This window comes from Emydura macquarii, unplaced genomic scaffold, assembly GCF_026122565.2.
Source record: "Emydura macquarii macquarii isolate MOO-44397 ecotype Brisbane River unplaced genomic scaffold, CSIRO-AGI_Emac_v2 contig_1253, whole genome shotgun sequence".
NCBI classification, from domain to species: domain Eukaryota; kingdom Metazoa; phylum Chordata; order Testudines; family Chelidae; genus Emydura; species Emydura macquarii.
The window spans coordinates 57,321,446-57,346,696 of record NW_027131390.1 but is presented as its reverse complement, the minus strand read 5'-3'; the positions used below and the strand labels follow the sequence as shown (position 1 = coordinate 57,346,696).

The window sequence follows — 25,251 nt, the reverse complement described above, 5'->3', positions numbered from 1 at the left end:
CACCCACATATATGGTGCTGCCGGCCCCCTTCCTTTCAGTTCCTTCTTGCCGGAACTCTGACAGAGGGGACAGAGGGTGGGTTGTGGAATGGACATGAGCAACACATCTCGAAGAACAGTTATGAGGTAAGTAACCATTCTTTCTTCTTCGAGTGCTTGCTCATGTCCATTCTGAATGTAGGCAACTCACCAGCTGTACCTCCGGAGGTGGGTGGAGTTCATGGCTGTGAAGAATTCAGAACCACTCTGCCAAATCCTGCATCATCCCGAGCTTGCTGCGTGATGGCATAGTGGACGTAAAGGTATGCACAGACAACCACATAGCGACCCAACAAATAACCTGAATAGGCACATGAGCCAGATAGGCCGCCGAACACACCTGGGCTCTAGTGGAATGAGCTGACAGAAATGCTGGAGGCGTTGCCCTGGCGTGTTCGTAACAGGCGCGAATGCAGGCTATGATCCAGGACAAGATTCACTGTGTGGAAACCAGTTTGCCCTTCATCCTATCTGCAATTGTCACAAAGAGCTGTGTGGAGCAGCGAAACAATCTGGTCCTATTGATGTAGAAGGTCAGAGCCCTCCTTTCATCGAGTGAGTGCAGACGCCTCTCTTCATCGGAGCTATGAGGTTTAGGGCAGAATACCGGCAAAGATGTCCTGGTTAATATGAAAGTAGATGACCTTAGAGAGGAATGCTGGATGAGGGCGGAGCCGGACTTTATCCTTGAAAAACACAGTATAAAGCGGCTCTGAGGTCATAGCCTTAATCTCCAAAATCCTATGTGCGAAGTGATTGCTACTAACACCATCACCTTCCAGAACAGATGCATGAGCGAGCAGGAGGCCAACGGTTCAAAGGGCGGAGCCGTGATCTGAGAGAGGACCAGGTTCAGGTCCTACCTGGGAACTGGCTCTCTAATCTGAGGGAAGAGTCTTTCCAGCCCCTTGAGAAATCTAAAAGTCATTGTACGAAAGAAGACCGATCTGCCCTGAATAGGTGGGCAGAACGCTGATATTGCTGCTAAGTGGACTTTCACTGACGAAAAGCTTAAGTCTCCCTGTTTCAAATTAAACAGATAGTTCAGGATCGTCTGTACAAAAGACTTCATCGGCGATACCTTGTGATCAGCCACCCAGCAGGTGAAGCGCTTCCACTTTGTTAGGTAGGATGCTCTAGTGGAAGGCTTTCTGCTTTCCAGCAGCACTGTCTGGACCTGGGCTGAACAGTGTTGCTCTTTCCCACTCAGCCACGCAGCAGCCAAGCCATCGGATGTAAGGAGGCTAGGTCAGGGTGAAGCAGCCAGCTGTTGTCCTGGAGATGAGATCCGGGCGCAGAGGTAGCAACCACAGCCGAGCCAGAGAGAGGTCCTGCAGCATCCCAAACCAGTGCTGACAAGCACCCGGGGGCTACCAGAATGACTTGAGCTTTGTCTCTCTCGACTTTCACCAGGACTCTGTGCACCAGCAGTATTGGGGGAAACGCATACATGAGCCCCCTCCCCCCCCCGACTATGAGAGTAGAAACACGTCCGACAGAGAGCCGTCCTCCGACCCCAACAAAGAGCAAAAGCGGGCACATTTCCTGTTCTCCCTGGTGGCAAACAGGTCCACCTGGGAAACTTTAGAAGCTGCGGTCGGCTATCTCCTGGTGGAGCGACCACTCGTGGTGAGAGCAAAAGGACCTGCTCAAACAATCTGCTAGGGTATTCTTCAGCCCTGGCAGATGGACTGCTTCTAGGATAACGTTGTGCTCTGCATAAAAGTCCCAGAGATGTAAGGCAGCGGGTTGGAGACCTGGTTGCTCCTTGCCTGTTGATATAATATATTGCTGCTGTGTTGTCCATGAGTACTCCCAATACTCTACTGGACAGATGAGGCCAAAACACTTCGCAGGCCAGACTGATGGCTCTGAGCTCCTTGACATTTATATGCACGCTCAGCTCCTCTCTGGACCAATAACTTTGCGTCCTGAGGGTCCCCAGGTGGGCCCCTCCCACACCAGGTCCGAGGCATCCAAGACCAGGGACCGCGTTGGCCTCGGGGTCACGAAGGGAATTCCTGCCAGTACCTGATGGGGGGTTGTCCACCACTCTAGAGATATAAGTATGTGAGAGGGGATTGTGACCACTCTGTCCAGGGGATGTGTTGACGGGGAGTATACTGTAGCCAGTCACATTTGGAGCAGCTTCAAGCGTAGCCTCAAGTGGCGGACCACATAGGTACAAGCTGCCGTATGTCCTAGCAGGCTGAGGCATACCCTCACCGTGGTAACCGAGTAGCCTCTTAGGCTGGCTATAAGCTTTGTCATTGCCTGGAATCTGGCAGCGGGCAGCAGCGCTCTGGCTTGTACAGAGTCTAGGACTGCCCCCACACACACTATTCTCTGAACCGGAGTGAGTAACGACGTCTGTTCATTTATTAAACAGGCCCTGAGACTGGCACGTGTCTCTCACAATCTGCACATCTCAATGGACCTGATCCTTCAAGCAGCCTCTGATAAGCCAATCATTCACATAGGGGAAGACCTGCACCCCCTTGAGCCTGAGGTGGGCCGCTACCACTGCCATACACTTGATAAAAACACAGGGAGCCATGGAAAGGCCAAATGGTAGGACAGCAAATTGGAAATACTGTGTGCCTACTGTAAACCGCAGAAGCCTCCTGTGGTCTGGGAAGATAGCGATTTGAAAGTAAGCATCCTTTAAATCGAGGGTGGCAAACCAGTCGCCCAGATCCAGCGTGGGAATGATGGCCGCACTAAGGAGACTATGCAAAACTTTAATCTTTTGAGGAACTTGTTCAGGGCCCATAGGTCTAATATGGGCCTGAGGCCCCCTTTCGCTTTGGGGATCAGGAAGTACCTTGAGTAGAATCCTTTTCCCCTCAGGTTGTGAGGAACCTCCTCCACCGCCCCAACTGCATGAGGGCTTGGACAAAGAGTTGCTCGTGAGAAGGGTCCTTGAAGAGGGACAGGAGAGGAGGGTGGGAGGGCAGGATCAAAGTGAACTGAAGGGTGTAGCCAGCAGCCACCATGTTCAAAACCCAGCGGTCTGATGTAAATTGCCCTCCAGGCCAGGAGGAAGGGGGCAAGGTGGGTGGCAAATGGCCAGGAGACTGGATCTCGGGCACGAAGTGGTCAGTCGGACTCGGGCGCACCTTCAGAAGCCTTTCTTTCCGCCTGAGGAATGGCGGCTTGGGCCTGGGATTCGAGGATGATGCTGGTGAAATGCCCCGGCGGCACTTGTAACCTCTGTTTCTTCTCCTAGAGGGCTCTCCCCTGGACTGTCCTCCAAAGAGCTGCTGCTGCGAAGGCCTGAAGTGCCTTCTTGATGAGGATGGGGTATAAAGGCCCAAAGATCACAATGTGGCCCTAGGGTCCTTTAGACCATGCAGCCTGGAGTCACTTTGGTCTGCAAACAGAGTGGTGCCATCGAACTGGAGGTCCTGGATGGAGTGCTGTATCTCCGTCGAGAGACCGGATGATTAGAGCCACGAGGCCCTCCTCATAGACATCGCAGAGGCCATCGCCCGTGCTGCCCAGTTCACCACGTCTGAAGCTGCCTGTAGTGAGGCCCTGGCCACAGTCCTACCCTCCTCCAGGATGGCCTCGAACTCCTGCTTTGAGGGCTGGGGGAGGGAATCAGTGAATTTCTCAAGAAACTGATGTATGTTAAAGTGGTATCGCCCCAGCAACGCCTGTTGCTTAGCTACCCTTAGCTGCAAGCTTGCCACTGAATAAATTTTTCATCCAAATAAATCCATCTTTTTTGCCTCTTTATTCTTCGACATACAGCTCATTTGCCCTTGCTTGTCTCGCTCGTTTGCTGCTGCGACCACCACCAAGCCCGGAGCCAGGTGAATATACAAATATTCAAACCTTTTAGCGGGCACGTAATATTTCTTCTCTGCCTGCTTGGATGTGGGTAGCAGAGATGCTGGGGTTTGTCACAAGGCCTTAGCCAGTTTGACCACTCCGTCATGTACAGGGAGGACCACTCTAGAAGGAGCTGCAGATACCAGGACTCCAAAGAGTTCATCCACCGTTTTTTTGAGCTCCTCTATCTTAAGGCCCAGGTTAGCTGCTACCCTTCTCAGCCCTATAATTGCCCTATAATTGTCAAGCAGGGCCTGCGTGGGGCCTGCCACTGCCTCGTCCAGGGAGGAGGAGGAGGAGACCGGCAGTTGAGGGGGTGTGGGCATCTCTTCCTGAGATGGGTAGCTACCGATGGGCTGCCTGACAACAACTCCTCATGGTCCCAGTCAACGTCTATTGTCGGTGCTGTAGTGATGTCCTTTGAGGAGTGCAGCACTGAAGCTCCCGTAGAGGAGAGTGGGTATGGCACCGGAGGGTGGGGAAACCCCCAGAGGTTCCAGTGCTGCCAGGGCCCAGACCACTGTCCTTGTGACCATCCTCCCATCTGTGGCGGGCAGCAGCATGGGGGCAGGCACAGGCAGCTTCATAGCTTGTCTCCTCAGGGGAAGTACCACTTCATTTCCCGAGCTCAGGGAAGAACGCTCCCATGACCACTGGGGTGCTGACCTCGTTTGCTTATCTGTCTCCCGGCGTCAAAGATCCAGTGCCAGGGAGCGGTGACTGGAGCCGGATCATTGTTGATGCCGCGATCTTGTCTTGTCCTTGGATTTCCTATAAGAACTCGTACAGTACTGCAGCTCCAGTGCCCTGCTGTCTGCTGGTGATACATGATGCTTGGAAAATTTCGGGACCCCAAAGACTGCCAACGCTCAGCGGATCAGCTATGTCCCAGGCACCGGTGCCTATTACTCAGCAACCAGTGGCTCAACCTCGATCTGTCCCAGCATGGCTCTGATGACCGGTGCCGAGAGCCTGATGAGTGCCTGAGGTTGGCGAAGGGCGGCCCATGGATGAGGGTCGGGGTCACTGCGCCGACATCGGCGTCCCCCTCGGTGAACGCTCAATTGGGGCGTCCGCTCCTTGGTGCGCTGCCCTACCCTGTCACAGCGTAGGTGGTACCAGCGAGGCCAGCATCACCTGGAATGCCTCAGGTGTGGAAGGGACCAACAGGTGGTGCGGGCCTCTGCCACTCCCCGGAGTCGACAGTGGTGTGGTACCCGGACTTGACGCCCATCTGGGTGGAGACCCTTTCCAGGCTAACTCTGGCTTCTTTGAGGCTTTCTTAGCTGGCTTCAGCACCGGCAAAAGCTCCCTCTCCAAGAGCGTCTTCTTCTGGCGCATCTTCTGCACCGGAGATGATGAGCAATGCTGGGGGAACTCTGACGCTGGCACAGCACTTTTCAACGGGGCCGCGGTACTCAGTCCAGAGTCCAATCTCGGCTCCGACACTGGTCTGAGCGCCACTTCCATCAGAAGGGCCTTGAGTCTTATATCTCGGTCCTTGGGCGAAAGGTCTTACAAATTTTTCACTTCGCAGATAGGTGGGCTTCCCCCAAGTACCTCAAACAGCTCTGATGCAGGTTGCTCAGTGGCATAGGCTTCTTACAAGAAGCGCAGGGCTTAAATCCTGGGAACTGGGGCATGCTCCGACCTCTGGAGCTTCCTTAGCTGCAAACCTAGCTAATAACAAACAACAATTTTCTAGAACTGGTACTAAATAGATAGAAAAACCACTAGGAAGACAGAGACTTACAAGAGCAAGAGAGTCGTTCCAGCACTGTCCTGGGTGGTAAGAAGTAACTGAGAGGGAGGGGGCCGGCAGCACCATATATGCGGGCGCATACGTGCACCGCTGCAGAGGGCGCTAGAGCCAGCCCTAAGGGTACCGCTAGGGGAAAAACTTCTGGCACCGGTGCATGTGGCGCATGCACACACACCTACATTCGGAATGGACATGAGCAAGCACTCGAAGAAGAAAAAAATATTGTGAAGCCATCCATCACTTTACCACCACCACCACAAGAGATGTCTCTCTCAGAAATACAGGAGAATACACATATGCAAATCTGGCCAGCGCAAAGCCCAGGGCACAACTGTATTTCTGTAAGGCTATACAGAACCAGTTTGTAGTCTTCATAAAAGAATTTACAAAAAAGTAAAAATATAAAGCAATAATATTGTATTCAAGTTCAGATGAAGTGGCATATAGTTTAGAAGAGATTTTTAATGTATTATGGAAGTTCTTCCTGGAAAAACCCTTAAGATCTCCTATACGTAGATTTCTGAATAAATCATAACCTATCGGAAACATATTGCTCATGCCATCATAGCTACAAAGGGAAATCATCATTACAGCAAGGATGAACAAGAAAAATGCACAGCTAACAAAACTTGTGCAAACTTCACTTGCTAACTTAAGTCTTTTTCACTTGTAAAGATATAAAAGCACAGTCAAATACAGAGTCAGACAAAAGGTAGACACAGTCATGATATTTTCCAAAATAGCTAGTATGTATAAACTGCTGAGAGTTCTTGCCAGTCCTGTTTAGATTTGCACAGAACAGGTTAAAGGAAAAATATTTGAGTTGAGTTTATTAACCAAATGGGAGTAAACAACTAAAATTAATCTAATTAAATTAGATTTAAAATATAACTTGTTGTGTCATCTGAAAAAGGCCCTAATAAACAATAAGCTATTCTTCCAAATATTAGTGTTAAGTCTTGCCGGTTTGGTTGTTTTCTCTTTGTTTTAATTTTAAATACCCTTTTTACATATTTATTTATAGGTATTTCTAAATATGTTTTCACTAGGGAAACCTGGCACAGGCTCAGACAATTAATGTTTCTGTTGTGACTTAAAGAATTTATATCCTCTATAGTTTTTTTGTACTGGTTCTGAATCTACTGCTAGTTATGGAATCCAAACTCTCTTTCCCTATTCCACTGTTTTACCCTTCTCCATTTAGCAAGCTGACATTTCTATTTTTTACAAAACACAAGTAAAAATGGCTATGCCTTTAGTATCAAATATCATGGTTAACATTCACACAGTTCTGAAAGTGGGATTTGTTAGCTGATTTGAACTCCCTCTGCCACTTGGCTACCTCTAAAGAACCAAAATATGATATGACTCTCTAATATTTAACAACTACCACCAATGTTTTAAACATTTAAAGTTCTTCTTAGATCAAAACTGAGATACTCATGTAATGAAATGACACCAGAAGCTAGAATTTCAAAACAAACCCACCAAATATTGAGAGAAATTGGCCCTTTAAGGAATAATGCATTTAATCTAATGAAGATGGCAAATTTAAGTATAGGATTTTGGTGTTTATTTTACTTTTAGAAAGAACTATTTACAGTATAGTATGTCAGCAGCAGAATTCTCAGTCTCCATTTTGACTTCAATACAGGTTGGTAGTGATCCAAAATCATTACCATCTTAAAATAGTTTAGTAGTATAAGTGAAATGAATTGGTGTTTTCAAATCGGTCTCTAGGGAGTGTCTATATCACAGAAATCACCACCATAACTTTGACCCTTGTTAATAATCTCAATAGATAGGCCAAGTATTGCACTGACACGGAGACTCAACTACCCTCATCTTTAGAAACAGTCACTCCATACGAAGGTTGAGTTACATTGGCCAAAAGACTGCACTCACTCCTGCCTAAGCTGCACCAGTTCTGTGGAAATAAATAAATAAAACAAAACAAAATTACCTCAAATTCCAGTGCTGTTAATAGGCACTTTTTAGGAGCATTTTTTTCTGAAGAGATGTCGATGTTTTAATGGAGCACAATGGGATGTTGTAGGGACTTTGATCAATTTTGTTAGTAAAGTACATATGAAACATGCACAGAAATGCTAGCAGGGATTTTTACAAATTGGAAGAGTCCCTAAACAGAGCTTCCAACAAATACAAACCAAATTAATGTGCTGCCATGGAAATTTCAATCTGAAAAACAACCTGATCAGCAATTCAATTAATCTTTATTATACAGCTCTCTTTTAAAAAAAATACTCTAAGGGAACAGGTCTGTTCAAGATAACTACTACAAATGTAGCTGACCAGTTGCTTTTAAAAAGTTAGTATTATTATTAATATTTAGCATGGCTACCATTCCTTTTTTCTGACAATCTCAGAGCACATAGTTCCCCTCCAACATACCAAGATAATTAATCAATCTTTTTAACCATCCCTCTCTGATAAACAAAATGCTTCCTCAATTCTTTTATCACAAAAAGCATAGCTGATCTACAGTGTAGGAAGACAAACTTTTTAATATTCATGGCTAGCAACAGGCAGGATATACAAGACAAGTTGAGGAAGTTTTAGATCATTGTTAGGAGAATAAGGGAAGGCGCAAGCACACCATTAATATTAATGCAAACTGAAAAAAGCTTGATAAAATGGACATTTTAGGGTTAAATATAATCCTATATAATCCTGTTGTAATAAAATATAATCCTGTTGTAATAATGGAGGAGGGGAACCTTTTTTTCTTTTTTTCTTTGTACATAGATCATAGAACAAATTGATTATGGTTACATTCATGTATTAATACTGTTGTCTGAAACTGTATTTATGCTGAAAATTACTCCTGATTAGGGTTAGTCAGATTATATTTATTCATTTAAAAGATTTTACTACTGTTCCTAAACACAGAGGTTCTTTGTTATAGAGCTGAGTACAGATTGTTTTAACGTATTTACTTCCTGCCAGAGGCACTACTAACACACACAAAGATTTTAAGAAGGTTTGTGCCTGTCACATGTATTAAATAGCCTTTTTCCTTTTCAGCTCTTTTGCTTATGGTTCACAGTAAAGAGATTGTGTGAAAGCTCTTATCCCAAAGCTTACAGAGACTAAAAAAATAAAAGCGTAAGGAGATTGGGGTCTTTAGGTATTTGGACAGATTTAACACAGATCTCTCACACATTTATAGGAAACTCATCTCTCTCCCAACGACCATTCAAATAGCTCCCTTATTACAATATTTTTTCTTTCCCAAATCAGGATATCCTTGTCCTGGCCAGGGAGTAAAGTAGCACATTGCCAGATAATGTAGCAGGGACACTTGTGAGCGGTGGCATTGGAAGGACTGCAAAAGTGTGGGGTGGGGGCCAAATATGGATGAGTGGCATTGCAATCTGGTACATGGATTTGCAATCCCAGTCAAAGTTGGCTTCCATTTCTACAGAAAATGTGCCTTGAGGGAGCACCTTCCCCATCCTGCCACCACCTCTACCACCAGCCCAACCATCTCAAAGCCTTCGAGGGAGCCCTCCACTTTCTCCAGCCCAGCCTCCCGGTGTCCCTGCCTTCCCCACCCCACAATCCTGACTCTTCCAGAGCCCCTTCCTCTCCTGCTCTTTATCTAACCCTCCCTGCTAGTGAGCCTCTCACCCTCAAATGATGGGTCTGTCCCACTTCTTGGATCCAGCTGCTCCCTGGCACCAAGAGGAAGCACTGCTGTGGTTATGGCGGCTGGCGGATAACGGATCGGCATGCAGTACAACTCAGAGCAGGACCTGGCTGTCACACTGCACGTGGTGTGACAAAGAACAGGACTGGGTGCTGTCCAGGTCGCAGCACGCTCCCTCATAGCCATGGACATGTTAGTTTTAAAAAGGTGGACAGCAATGGCCCCCTATCTCCAACACCTATCTTTATGAGCTCTGAATTGTCCCATCCCAGTCTCTGCAGCCAGAAGGAAGGCAATTAAGAAAGTGCTGGGACAGGATCAGAAAAATGAGGCAGGGTAGTAGCGAAGATTTTGAAGGCCACATGAGTCATCTGGAGGGAAAAAGTGTATTCTAATAAAGAGAAAATGGTGAAGGTAAGCAAGCAAAACAGATGAAAACAAAGTCTGTATTATGTTAAGTGCCTTTTCTTGTGGTAATTGTATACAGTCTAGATAAAAATGAGTCAACATTCTACTATGGCTCCCTGAAGTTGTGTCATTTCCCCCCAATCTCTATATTGTTGCAGGAGATTCTATTTGTGCGACAGAGTAGGCATGGGAATCTTAAATCTTGCAGTAGAAAAAGGGGCAAACATTAGGTTACAGAGCCATTGATGCTTTAGAAATGCTGACAGATAGGATGTCTAAAGAAAAGTAGAGGCACTGATAGTGTCTGCATCAGTATTTGCCTTTGACAGAACCTTAAAACCTTTCTGGAAATGAAAAAAAATGTCTTGCTCCAAGAAAATGAGAAACAAAGTACTTTATGAGGGATCTGTACTCTAAAGGGTATTTTGGTCACTGGCAAGTGTTCCCAAAGAGAGAGAGAAAAGATGAAACACTACGAGCTGGAGGGGGCAGGGTGTTAACCAAACTTTTGCCAATACCTACAGCATTCACTAATTTTGAAATTTGCACAAATGTCATCATCTACCTTCTCTGAACTACAAACTCCTTTTTCTGAAATGTTTAGCCCCTTCTGCAAGGAACAAAGCCAAAACCAGAAAATTTCAGGAAAAGGAAAATTTAAAAAATAGGAAAAAGGAATAACATATTAATGTTTGGCTTTAATCCTACAAACCCTTGTGCATGTGCTTAACTTCACACCTGAGTAATCTCATTGATGTAAGTGAGACTACTCACATGTGTAACATTAACCACGTGTGCAAGTATTTGCAAAATCCAGGTTTCAGAGAGTAATAGGAGAGTGCTATTATAAACCAAAAACATTGAGAATTAGGAAAGAAACAGAAAGCTGATAGTAGGTGCAGAGTTAAAAAAAGAAAAAAATTTAGATTTCATTTACTATTTGTTTAATAAATATTTTCATAAATATGCTCTAGTGCAAACAGAAGTGGTAGGCTGGATACAATAATTACTGCATAATTCCATGGCTAGGATCATATAACAGGTCAGACTAGATAATTATAATGGTCTCCTCCAGTCTTAAAATTTAAAAAAAAAAAAAAAAAAGATGAATCTATAACCTCTATTTTATTTTGATTTTTGGTGGAAGATTTTGATTTAACAGGAGAACTGAGCATTTGATAAATGGAAGATATTAAGGTTCCCAACATTGATTTTGTGAGACCATCAAGGTATATTTCTTTAAGTCTTTGCTTGTTTGAATGGAACTACTCATGGCAGTAAGCACTGCACTGGGCAGTTAAGTAGTTTGTGTGATCACGTCCAGAGAATCTATGCTCTTCATGGCAAGGATCTATTTTAAGTGTTTCTTAAGCATGCAGCCTTCTGTGGTGCTTAAAGAGTGGTAGTAATAGTAACAACAGTAAATTTACTTGAATTTAAGAAGTAGCTGATCTCGTTTCAGTAGCACTGTTTTGTGCATTAAATTCAAAATCCATTCTACCAATAATAGATGATAACCAACTAATGCAAGCTTTGGAAACAAAAATATCAAACACAGTATCACTCACAAATAGAATTTGGAACCCAGTGATTAGCAGTCATAATTTGCATGATACCTGAATATGGTTATTTGGAAACACCAAAGAAGCAAAAACAACGAGAGTTCTGTAGCACTTTAAAGACCAACAAATTTAATTTTAGCAGGCATAAGCTTTCGTGAGCTTCAGCCCACTTCCTCAGATGCAGTTGGTAGAAATGATACAGCAAATAGGAAACATATATAGAAGGCAACATATGGCATATGAAGCTCACGAAAGCTTATGCCTGCTGAAATTAAATTTGTTGGTCTTTAAAGTGCACAGAAATCTCGTTGTTTTTGCTGGATACAGACTAACACGGCTACCCCTCTGGAACCAAAGAAGCAGTTACTAAATGGTTCTGTTTGTTGTGATTGGTGTAAAAATTTGCTATAACATGTACTGTGTCCAACTTTACCTCTGTTTTAAGAAGTCAGTTCTCTAAAGGAGGAGGAGGAGGAATGCAGCAGTTTTCCAGTCTGGAATGCATTTGTCACACTTTAAAATATTCCTCAGTTCTATGAAAGATGAAAAGAGAAAATGTGTGATAAACAAAACAAACAAAGATGCAAGATAGACTTTGGTAAAGCACACACTATACTTAATTTACTTAATTCATTTTTCTGCATTATAGACAAACTGCAGAAATTACCAGCTAAAAATCAGTGGGACTGTGCATGGGCACACAGGTCTTCCTGCATAGATCTAATTACAGGTTCACAACCAAACAAGTTAACATTCCTCATCATTTATCTGTATTACATAGCAACCAGCCATATTTAATTAAAATAGCTGCAGGTTTTCCGGAATTATTAAACATCTTAAATATGAGTTCTTTTAAAGTAATTAAATCACTATGATTTCATTATATAATCTCAACTGACACACAAAAACAGCACAAGGATTTCTCCACATACAGAAAAGCAACAAATAACTCTTTGAAACAGAATCAAATATCAATCTTATCAGCTCACAGACAATGACTTCTCTTACCATCCTTTCTTTAAACAATTACTGTACATTGGAAGATTTTGCTAAGATTTTAAACAAGTGGTAACAGTATTCAAACACTGCACACCATAGAAGCCCAGAAAAGTTAAGCTACTTCTGCAGTAAGTGCAAACATGACTATTTCTTTGGAGAAATCTAGAGCAAGGGACGTAGAAATATGCTTTATAAATAAGTGCACGAGTTTGTCACGGGGTCACAGATTCCGGACCTCTTCTGGGGCATGGCTGGAGCAGCCATCAGCCTCAGCTGCCAGAACAGAGGCTACCCTGGAGATGGGCAACTGCTGCCTGGCAACCTAACAGCTGATCTGGGGCTACAGCTGCCTAACAGCTAATTGGTGCAGCCCACATAACAGCTGATCTGTGGAGGCTGCTGGGGCATCTAACAACTGATCACCATGCCCCAATCAGCTGATGGGCAGAGGTGGTGGCTGTCGCCCAGGTCCCCAACAGCTGATGGGCGGCCTCCCCAAAGAGCTGATGGCTGCAGCTGCATGGGAACCAAAACAGATGATCGGCAGACCAGCCCCCAGAGCGGCTGAGTTTGGGATGGGGTTGGAGCAGCTGCAAGTTTGTTCCATGCCCCAAGCTATTTCTAGTAAAAGTCAGGGACAGGTCACGGCTTCCATGAATTTTTGTTTATTGCCCGTGACCTGTCCTTGACTTTTACTAAAAATACCCGTGACAGAATCTTAACCTTATTTATAAAACATTTCTATACTCTCCAATGGTCAGTAGCATATACGAAGTGATGGTAGGCTACGAGTAGGAAGACAAAATGTACATTTTATAATGCTAGGCTAAGCACTGAATGTTACTGTATATTTTATGTAATAAAGGCTCTTTGCCCTCTAGCTCCGAAATTCAGAACAAAACTGCAGTAAGAAAACAAAGAAAGCTGACGTCTGTTGAAATACAGAGACTTAGAAAGTTATCAACAGTAACATATATTAGCCCCATTGTTACTACTGTGAGATTTATAGTGAAAGTGCACTGACTGGGAGGACAGTACTAGGGATGTAATGAAACTAATGAGTGTGAAGAACCAGTGACTCTCTCGAAGTCAGAGTTCAGCCTTATATCTGAACAAATCTGCTGTACTAAGAAAATATCCCAATAGTTGAAAGATACCAATTCAAAAGCTTCCGTCAAATTTTAGACAGGTTCGAATGTCCCTAATGCAAAAGGGCAGAAATGGAGAGCATCCCAATGGCACAATCATTAACTTATTTCAGAAATTTTCTGCCCAACAAGTGGTCAGGAGTTAAATTACACAGGAATACAATCATTAATAGAACACTGTAGCTGTAACTTTGTAACAAAGAGCATACTGCAACTGCCCTAAGTGTGTGCACATAATCTTTGGCCCTCACACACCCAGCAGAAACAATATGCCCACAGCATAAAGACTGAGTTCATTGTTCATTAAGCACCTCCTCTTGGCAGCTTATGAAACACTCTGAGTAATTCAACATTAATAGTCATTCCTCAAAAAATGGTCCATTTATGAAACTTTAAAAACTGAAGCCAGATGTAAATGTTACAGGAATTGTTCCCTGCAAAAGTAGCTATACTACAAAGAGCATCAAACAAATACAAGCTGGCACTGCATGTTTTTAAACCATCATCAGAAAGAGTACCCAGTGTATAATTAATACACTTTTGGCATGTAACATTGTGTTTTCCAGTTTTAGGTTAAAACTGATGAAACCTAAAAGCAAAAACTAAAATACAGGGTGGCTGTGTTTGTTTTTTGTAAAATATACATCAAAACACAAAAGTATTAAATAGAAAGTCTAGTGATTCCTCATGTTCATTCATTTCTGGAGGCAAGAGTTTGCAGAGGGTCCTGGTTTTATTTATTTTTAGATGGGTGGTGATGGGGGAACCAACAAGTTTTACTACTAAAAATGAGCAATAAATTGCCCTAAAATTAAAACATCAGAGGTCAAAAAACAAGCTAATTATGAAGAAAATAATCAAAGGGATAACTCATTTTTATTTTTTTCATTTAAATTACTGGCTCAGGTCTTCAATTAATCTTACCTCAAAGATGTCACCTTTTGGATAAAAATGCACATTTATGTTTCAAACACTAGATCTAAAGGTAGGTTAAATAAAATTAGATCTTTAGGAAAGAAACAAATAAAAAGGGATTTACAGAACAAGAATTTTTTTTTTATTTTAGTCTTTTCTATTCTATGATCTACCCATTTTTCACTCACCGAAAATTCCACACGCTGACATACTTGTTTGATCACATCAATATAGCTGCTTCTTTTTATACTTCCAGGATATACTTAAGAGGGTGTATGTTAAAAGGCCAGCAATGACCTCATTATCCAAATACAAGTACTAACTAGGATGAAGATTGACAATCAGCCTGTCTGTGTGCTCACCTTGCATCCCACCTATAGAATAAAAATGTAAAATACAAACTACTTTTCCAGCGCAATCATGGCTTGCATTCTATGAACTTTTTTTTTTAATTTAAAGAATATCAGGTATCTGTAACAGTGTTGTGGGGCTATCAGACAGCTGATGGATCCACTCCAGAAATGGCTACATTCAATGGTGAGTGAAGTGTTGCATGTTTTTATTTTATTAGCTATCATACAATATACAAACAATTTGCAAAGTACTTTGGATCTGCAAGGATTAAGACATATATATAAATGTAAAAGGATAGGATACTATTTCTGCATTTCATATTCTAGACCAGAACATAAGATAACAAGAGTAAAAATTAACTAAGATTCCCAGGTAAAAATCTATTTAGATAGTTAAATCTAAACTTTAACTTTGCTAAAAGAAAACATATATGTTTTGTTACAGCATAAGGAAGAACAAAGATCCAGGCACTATGCATTGTAAAATACATACTATTTTATCTAACACTGGATATTTATAAATATAAATAGAGAACCATTTTAGAGAAAATTTTATTCTTAATTGCAGAAAACGCTATTCTTAATTCCAATTCATAGTTTAATGCTTTTTGGTATCTCAAAGTATGTAAATCCTTTTAAAAATCATTAAGTCAGGAGAAATCATAATTCCCTGTCAATCAGCTATCTGGGCAGAATAGGGATTGACACATTTTCCAGTTTAGCATAAACTGAATATACAGTACATGGCCAAAACTTTTTAAAATAAAGGTCCTCTTCATCACACATACCTGTGCAGAAAGTCTTCATTATGATGACAATTTAATATAACTTCTGCTACAGCTCTGAGTAGCAATAATGGAGCTCATTTTTTAAAATTTATTTTGATTTTTTTACATCCTAACCACACACAGTTTTCAAACATCAATGGATAACAAAAAAGACCAGTCTTGGGATATGTCTATACTGATGGCGGCAAAGCTCTGTCAATAAGCCCCTATCTACCGTAAAATAAATATGTTAAAAACACGCTTGTGAAATAGGACTTTAGACCCAACATGCTGTAATACGGTGGCTCCTTGTCTATCAGGACCATGTTACAAAACCTTGTTTTAACTCCAAGGACAGCTGGTTACTGTCAAGGATTGCTGGAATGGGAAAACTATGGGTGAAGGCCTGGCTCCACTGAAATCAATGACAACGCTCATTGACTTCGGTGGGGCTTGACTTTCACCCAGTGAATACAATCCCAAGCCAAAAGAGTCAAATCACTTCCACCTCTGCCCAAAAAGGAGAGGGAAAGAAGAGATGCAGCTCATCTCCCATTCCAAAAGAGCTCTACCTCATCCTGCATGTTAAAAAACCAAACCACCTCCTGTGCCTTGTTGGGAGTCACAAGGCTCAGCTGCCAAACTCTCCATCTTTCTTTAACTACTACTATGAAGTTATGCTTTGTAGATACAAAATTCTAGTAGCAGGTTGAAAACAGAAAATTTAAGCCAATCTACAAAACTGAAGAACACTCCAAAATTTAAATGTGCTTTGATTTAATGCGAAAACTGAATATAATATGCATTTTTCTGTTTAAATCAATAAAACTTCCATTTTAAGATTACTTGAAGCTTCTGCAGAATTTCCAGTTTGCCACACACTTCAGCACTGGAGAGAAACCAGGAAACCTTATTAGAGAAGCTGGTTCCAGCTTAGCCCAGGGGCCAAAGGACTTGGGTAAAATGGAGGAATACCTTGCTCACTTGCAGCAAAGCCTCCATTTTTAAATAGCTCATACAAAGCACAAGAAAGACAGTAGTTTTAAGATGCTCTGAAAAAGAAAAAGAAAAAAAAAGACATTCTCCTTGAAGCAGCTCTGGATTTGAAATAATACATTTCTGTAGTCTATTTAACAGGTTCTAGAAACCAGCACTATAACAAGAGAGGGCTATTATACAACCTTTAATATAGCAACACACAAGATATCATACGAAATATCACTATTCCATTAAAATAACATAATGATGTATGTACTGTTTAAAAAGTGAATCTTAAGAGCGTATATTCGCTCACCTTATACATGCTTGCAGTACCAGTTTCCTTAGAAACAACATTATGCAGCCATCCTACACTAAATCTGAAACATTCTCTCTCATCAGCTCCTGCATGATAACCCATCCTATGCTAAACACAATACGGTCTCTCTCCCATCATCTCATATGTAATAACTCTTTTGATGCTAAAACTGACATAAATCATGTCCCATAAATCAGTTGATGTGTGCTAACCCATCCTGAAACCTATATCTACAATACCCATACACACTTACCACATAACCCCATCTTCCTCAAACATCTGCTCGGATTTTATGTAATAGATCTAATAGGTTTGTTCTAAACCAAACCTGAGATACACGGTTTCTGCTTATGAAATAATTTAGATTATTAAAGATCTATTTTAAGTATAGAAAATGTAGAGTGAAATGTAACATGAGAGAGGAAAACCGTAAACCTGACTATACCAAACCACACATGAGGGCCACTCAGTACTGAATCAACTGACAAAGCTAAAGCAAGTATTAAAAAGGAACAGGCAACAACAAAAGAAGAAGATACCATGGAACAGATTTGTGGAACAATGAGTAAACCAGAGAAAACGCAGTGCAGCTGCCTATTGTGAGAAAGGAAAGGATCATGACCACTGCTGCAAAGAAGAGAAATTTATGCAGGAACAAATAGTTCTAGGAACTATTAATTTTGCATTTTAAAAAGCTTCCTCTTTTTCACCTTTACCATCTCTCCCTTGATTCAAACCAATCTCTATTATATCATGGAAATAGAGCACTTCATTTTTGAAGATGAGTTATCAATTTTAGATCATTAAAACACCAACACACATTTTTGGCCCCAAAATCTGCTACCAACTGCAATCCACCTAAACTGGAATTTAGGTTAGATACTGAGGACTTAAATTATTTGTTCCTCTAGGTCTGCCTGAGTACTCTCAAAAAATGCTGACTGAAGGTTCCTCTGCTGTTACCTGTTGAGTGCTGGAAGCGAACGAAATCTCTCCTAATCTTGTCAATGTCTAGTTGAAAAAGGTTTCTCTTCGGAAAAAAAGTAGAGGGTAACTAAGTGGGGCAGATTACAGTTTCAACAGCTTTTCTTAGATCTCCTTAAAAGGAAATGTTGGCTATTTCTGATTCAATTCTATTTCAGCCAAAGCTATGACACAACAACATATGTATTACGTAAAAAGCCTGAATTAAACAAATATTAAGGCTGCAAAGCCAAGAACTCAAAAGTTAGAAAAGTCACATTTAAGGTTGCCCATGCAATATGTTAGTCTTCAGTTATTGTGCCAGTGGTTTTCACAGATATTTGCTGACAACAGGGGAATGTTAAGACTCAGGAATCCTACCGCTTTGATTCCAGATTGTGGCAGAAATGGGCTTCAGTGGTCGCAGGTCCCTCTACCCATCCTGTCCAACCTTTCTGTTTCCTTCCCCAACCTCGTTCCAGTCCCCATTCCATAAGCTTCTCATGCCCCTGCATTCTACAGTGCCTGGGCACCAGCAATGAGGGCACTGAGAGCACAGGAGAGTCTCCTGCTCTCAATTCCTGTGCCTGGCATCACAAGAGAGGAGCAACTACATGGAAAGTTCTGCTCAGCCATAAAGTTCTGGGATGGAGCATATTCTCAATCATTCTGGGGGGATAGCGCATGCACAGTCTGGTCAGTATACAGGACCTATGTGAGGATGGAGCACGCTCAATGCAGCCAATCTTCAGAGAACAATGCTGCCAAACAATCCTCTTCTAAGCTAATGCAAACTGATTTTTCGGCCAAATTTGGGCAGATTTTCACAGAGACAGCAAAAGGCAGATACTTTACATTAGGGTGGCCCCTGGCCAAATTTCACATTCCTGGTCCAAAGCAGAGAGGCACTACAGCTTCTCTATGAAACAATTATAATTTTTTAAAACGTGCAAAACGATGTGTTTTCCCCTGATCCCATTTTTGAAAACAGCTAAATTAATTTTGTGAAGGGAGGAAGAGAGGGAGAGTGAGAGAGAGAAAGAGAGAGAACTGAAAACAGGGTCTTACAAGGTAAAGTTAAGCAACCTTAACGATAGGTGCTGATAGCAATACCTCCTAGAAAAACCTCAGTACAATAAAATATAATAGAAACTAAGGCACTCAAGAATTTTCAGAGTTTTTTAAAACAAATTACATTACCTGTTCATTGTGACTAGCATTAAAGCACCATTCTTTTGTCAGGAATGAGAACCAGAAATAAAACAAAAATCAAGTATATACTAGACAAAATAAGAATACCTTAGATCACATTCAGAACCCTGTTAGGCTTTGGCTCTGATAGTTTCAGGGCCAGTGAAACTGGCTCTGAGAAAGGCCTTCAAGCAGCTATAGCATTGTTAGCAATAAGAACATATAAGAAGATCCTCCCAGTTGCTCTTAATCATAATAAGGGATGTAAGAACTCTCTCTCAGGTCACCACAGCACAGAAAATTCAGATCTTTAAATATGATCACCAGTATTTTGAACAGCACCTAGAAATGAATAGGAAGTGACTGCAAAGACTATTCAGCAAAGCTGTTCTGTGCTCACAGCATCTTGCCCTACTCAGGAGGAAAGCAGCTCTATTGTGCACCAGCCAGGTAAACTTCAAACATATTCTAAACAGAACAAATTACAGCATATCCTGGATGTAGGAAAGCATGTTTGAGCTATTTCAGGGTCCATATTCAACAATAAAAGAGTCACAGACTTAGGAACATAGGAATGGAGGAACTATCACTTTCTGGGTCACTGAGTCCTGTCCTCTGCCATAACAGACTATCCAGATGAAAGACAGAAATCAAGAGAGAGAGACAGAGAAAGCTGGAAAGAGTGAGAGTGAAAGAATAAAGAAGGGTAAAAGAAAGATGAAGTAAAGCTAAGACGATCTAAAGACCTTGAAGGATGAATAGTCCCATTAGCCAGACCCCCAACGATCCAGTTTAGAGAGCAATAGATGAAAAGAAAAGGACACCTATCATGACAAATAACCCCATTGCCAGCTATTACACTTAGCAAGTGCATTTTTCCTCCATCTCCCCATTTCTCCTACTAGCTAGCTATAGAGTGATTAAGAGTTTTATAAACCACAGCAGAAACTTAGAATCAAGACAATTTAAATTGAATTATCCTTGTACAGAAGTGCTTTTGTGGGACTTTTTCAGAAAAATATTAATTTATTCTAGAAAAATTAAGAAAATATAAACCAAGGAAATCAATAGTCTCAAAGAACATTTAACACTGAATTTTGTTGATGGACAAATATAAACAAAGTTAGAATTCAAACTGCAGTTTCATTGGGTAAGTCAGACTGGAAAGCATTCTCTTTTCCCTCACATAATTCCAATGCATCATAATAATATCTAGATGCTAACTCTTTTACAACAGCTTTTCAACTGTTCTACATGTGTCTCAGAGGGGAGGGGAAGTAAGTACTGCAGAGAAAATGCTGAAGTGAAAAGAAAAATGTAAAATCAGGGTTTTGTGTCAACTATTGTATAACAACATTGAGATTGGCCTGAGTTCATTAAAAAAAAAAAAATCAGAATTTCCATATGCGGGGAGTAATAATTCTCCAAAAGCTCCTGACCATATTAGCTCTGTACAATGTCTGCTTGATTGAAACATCAACCACCACAGGTCCAGAAGAAGCTGCTTTCAACTTTACTACCCAGATGTTTCTCTCTACAGACTAAGATCTTTCATCCTGAAAGATTTACGCTCACAAGTAACTTTATGTTCATGAGTAACCATGGGCATAGTTTGGAGAAGGGGAGGCATTGCGTGGCCCCAAACTGCAAGCCTCAGGCAAGCGCTGAATTTGCCTCCCCCACATGTGGCCCCTCTGGCGTGACTGGAGCAGCCAGCGCCAAATAAAGAAGTCAAACTACATCTATGTGAGTAACCCTATTAACTTCAGTTGGATGGCTCCTGAGTATAAAATTACATGCGTCTTTTCAGAATCTGGTCCTATGTGAAAAAAAAAAAAAAAAAAGAAGATCGTATTTCTCAGAAATGACCCATGCATTTAATCACCGCACATGATGAGAAGTCTCTGTGAAATACTGAAAATAAAGTTTCAAATTACGGTAAAATTAGCACTCCCTGGCCTACCAGCTGGCATCAGCTACCACCTTGCTGTAAAATAATTGTGCCACTATCAATAAAGCATTAAAGTAAAAAACTAAACCAGTTCCCCTCTTGTTTTTATACCAGTTTAATTATTAAACTTCACTGTTGAATAGTTAAACACAAGGTGTATTGTTCACAGTGTACAGTTATTCTTCTGATGTTAAATCAATATTAGAACAGGATGCAAACTGGCCAGTTGTAGAATGGGAAGAACCTGACCAGTTAATATTTTAAAGCAAAGTGATCAATTTCACACAGTTTTTCATAGTGAGAAGTAGGTTTTTAATGTACACATTGTGAGACTCGGTAAAATATGCAGTTTTCTTTTTAGTGACCTATTTGAAGAGTCAACATTAGCTCAATACTAATCAGTTCCCAGAAAATTAACTAACTAGCTCCTTTATCTACCTAAGTAAGAGAAAGCTCACTACACTCAATTTTTCTTAGGTATAGATGCAGACACAGAAAAATGTACACAGATATCGTTGATCAAATTTACCATTAGTCTAAGTGGGTACAGCTCTCATGGCTTCAAAGGAGTTGCACCCACTTTTGCTCATGTTTAATTTGACTAAGTAGTATAGTATAACAATGGATTACTATTTCTTTTCTTGAATTTGGAATAATCAAGTAAGTTTTCTAACAGTGGACTGAACAGCCTTAAAAGTGTTGTAGGTCAACCCGAGCAACCTACAAATCAATAACAATGGTATTTTTCTTCTCCATTCACCATTGTACATTTTGAAGACAACATCCCAAGTTCTATAACTAGCACGCCGCTCACTAGTAAGATGCACATTTGTAGAGTTAACAGGTACTGTGGACTTCCAAAGCTGCACACCCGCATAAACTATCTAAAACCTATCTTTCCGTGTGCCCTCTTTTCCCCTCAAAATTTAATAGGGGGAAAAAGAAAAACTACTACACATGCTCAATTTACAATGCTCTCAAATTTGTAAAATAAAATCATACTTTTTCAAAAGCAAAGGTACAAATCCTGAATGTCCTCATTATCAAGACTCTATATCAAGTTTCAATTTTGAAATGTCAGCTTTTTTTTTTTTTTTTTTTTTTAAATACACAGTCCTGTTCACATGCATGTTTAGAATTTTTTGAGCAGGAATAATATTCTATAACTAAAGAATGTCAGAAAAGATTTCGCACAAACTTTCCATTCATTTTTGGAAAGAGGCAAAGCCTGTTCCCAAAGATAACTACTTCAGAAAGGTAAGAGCATGTGAAAAAGAGGGTGACAACATAAAATATTTTGCAGTCTTAACCATAAGTGTCCCTTTCAGCAAATTCACTAACTTATATCCAATTGAGATGGAAAAACAACTCCAGTTTTCCTATTCCTTCCTTTCATCTAACGAAATCATCCTATGTGTCTAGATAATGTTTCTGGCATTACACGTAAAAACATAAGAATGGCCATATTGGGTCAGACCAATGGGCCACCAAGCCCAATATCCTGTCTTCTGACAGTGGCCAATGCCAGATGCTTCAGAGGAAATGAACAGAACAGGTAATCATTCTCTATTAGTTCACACCCTAGTAATTCTTGTATCTTCTGTGGGCTGTCAGTTCTTTTCATATACCCTTAATAAGGACTTTAAACCCAGGTCTGTGTCCCAGTTGACTTTGCACAGCCTTTTTTAATGTTTCATTCTCTTGCTTTCCTATGCAATTTGTGCTGATAGGATGTAGCTATGTGTCATGAAGTGATAGCACAGAGTGGCTCTGGGACTTTGAGGGGGTGGGGCAGAAGGTTTTGGAGTTTTATAAAGTGCAAAAATAGGTTCATAATCTTTAACGTCCTTCACAGAATTTATTTCACATGACTCATCTTGGCAACCTTTCAAAATCCCCCTTCTCTCAAAGGGATAAAACCTATGAGAGATTGCTGGTGTGCGTATTGTGGACTTGTCCATCACCAGGTAATTTCTGGAAAGATGTGGTTAATTACACATGTGAAGATTCCACTAAAGATCAGCATTTGTTTGTTATATATATTCAAAGAGACCTTTCTGAACAAATATAAACATAGAGATATAGATTATTACTTTTAAAGAACTGAAAGGTAAGACTTATATTTAAGATAACTGCAGAAAGAAGTCTCCTCCTTTGACATGTTTACTAATACTGAGTAGGCAGTACAGATAGCAATGTTAGATTTGTTGATTATAATCTCTGAGCTTTCATACATTTTGAATATTTTATTTTTACCTTTCTGACACATCTGTCACCAATCAACAGGACATACACTTAAAATATCCGGCTCTAACTAGTATGTCTATAACTGTACTTTGACCATTCATGTGTTCTAGTCAGTACACTCTGTTTCATTTCAATAATTACAATTGAGCAATAAGATTCTGACCTCATAGATGACATCTTATCATCTCACTGCAAAAGAATTAATAGATGCCGTGGGTAGGATTTTATTTTCCATTACAGTCATATGAGTATATACATGCTGTATTCATGCACATTTACTAATGGCAAAACTTGCAGGGATTTCAGAAACTTGTCAGATTTGGCAAATTTCAATTAATAAGATACAAGATGAGCAAAACTGAACAAAGTACACTGCTAAGGCAGAATGCCTCAGTATACCATGGAAGCAGCAATAAAATGATAATTACTGATAGAACACTTAGGGAAAATAGGCAGAATAGGAAAATATTATATTTGCTCATTGCTAAGATCTGTCCTTTTGAAGGTGTAGCTGAAAATAGCCTCAGAGTTGATTAATTTCTTAAACTGGAATTATCACTAAATTCAAACTGTAGTTTCCTAATTATTAATAGGAGAAAGTGAGTTTCTTACTGAGAGCCTGATCTCTCTCACTCACACACACACACACACACACACACACACACACACACACACACACACACACACAAAAGTCACTTTCGAATTTCCCACTGGCTTCAATGGCAACAGGATTGTGTCTCTGACTACACAAAATTCATATGCATCCACCTAAATCTCAACTGATAGCAAATTCTGAAATTATATTCCATTTCACCAAAAATCAGAGGCTTGACCTTAACAGAGAGGGACAGAGAATAAGTTCAGCAAACAGCAGTCCCAGGCAGATTAGATTCATGGTAGTGTGAGCAGCAGAGAAAAGGGCTTGCAACCATCACACCCACACAAAATTACTCTGGCCAAGAATGGCAAGGTTCCAGTCACACACTTCAGCATGATGACAAGGAGCAGTGCTGAAGAAGCTTTTCCATGGTTGGCAAGGATACCATGCCAATCAGAACATAACAGATCATTCTAATGCTTTTTGCAGGTTAGCTGAAATCTTAATGCATTAGACAAACTATTAATATCCATCAAGATCCTCTTAACTCATTTCTACAGACACACCTCAAAAAATTCACTTTACTAAAGGATTAGACGCTTGCACCATCAAGTCCAGCACTGTCTAACACAGGCCAAAACCTGATGGTTCAGGAGGAACAAGGAGGAAGGGGAAAAAAATCTAGTATATTTGGATATCTGCACATTGCCGAATACGGTAGAGACAGGGAAAAAATTTTCCTTGTGGCAACAGCATGATACTCAATTACTAAACTTTAGCCAAATAGAACCCAAATATTAACATTGGTCAAAGTTATTTAAACCCTAACCTGATTTGGAATATGAATGCCACAAAGGTATTGAGACAATTTGGGATTTCTTTCTACTTTGTAACAAGTTTCACTATAGCCAAATTCACTACAAGGAGGTTTCACTCTGTAGCTTTAAATTACGTACAAAAAAGATAAATTTACAAAATGATATGAATTAAGTGTGTAAATACTAATAATGGGACTTACCGAAGCAACTCCAGCCATCCTTCTGAAAATATAAAGTTAGCTCAACCACATATGCACTGGAGAGTTAAAACTAGATTGTCATGATAATACAAATACTATTAAAATTTTAATATTTGACTCCAACTGCAAAAGAAAATAAATGGACAGGATTTTAAATTTTTCATACTAACTGTAAAAGTCAACTAGATAAAAACCATACCAGATTTGTGGCTAATCTGAAAATCTGTGCCCCACATGAAACGAAACGAAAGGAAGAAAGAAAAGAAAATATATCGGCTCACTCAGAGAGCAAAAAGTCTAGTCTGAATAGCAATTCCTGGAACACCAGGTACATCCATTTGATCATTTAATTGGTAACCATACTGGTTTATCACAAATGTGTATTATTAAAAGATAGTCAAGAAAATTATTTTTGTTCAGCTAGCACAAGTAACTAATAATATTTGTGCAAGAAACACCTTAACCAGTTAACTCCATGCTCCTACTCTTCTCTGAAACAAATGTAAAGCATGGCGTTTATGATCCA

General features: G+C 40.8%; 1 protein-coding gene across 3 annotated transcripts in view; it reads right to left on the bottom strand.

The window, feature by feature from the left end:
- Positions 1-25,251, bottom strand: part of HYCC2 (hyccin PI4KA lipid kinase complex subunit 2) — a 96,533-nt gene that overhangs the window by 56,897 nt on the left and 14,385 nt on the right. For all 3 annotated transcript variants that reach the window (XM_067548927.1, XM_067548929.1, XM_067548926.1), the window contains exon 3: positions 11,712-11,811. The gene's annotated coding sequence lies outside the window, so the exon portion shown is untranslated. The remainder of the gene's footprint in view (positions 1-11,711; positions 11,812-25,251) is intronic.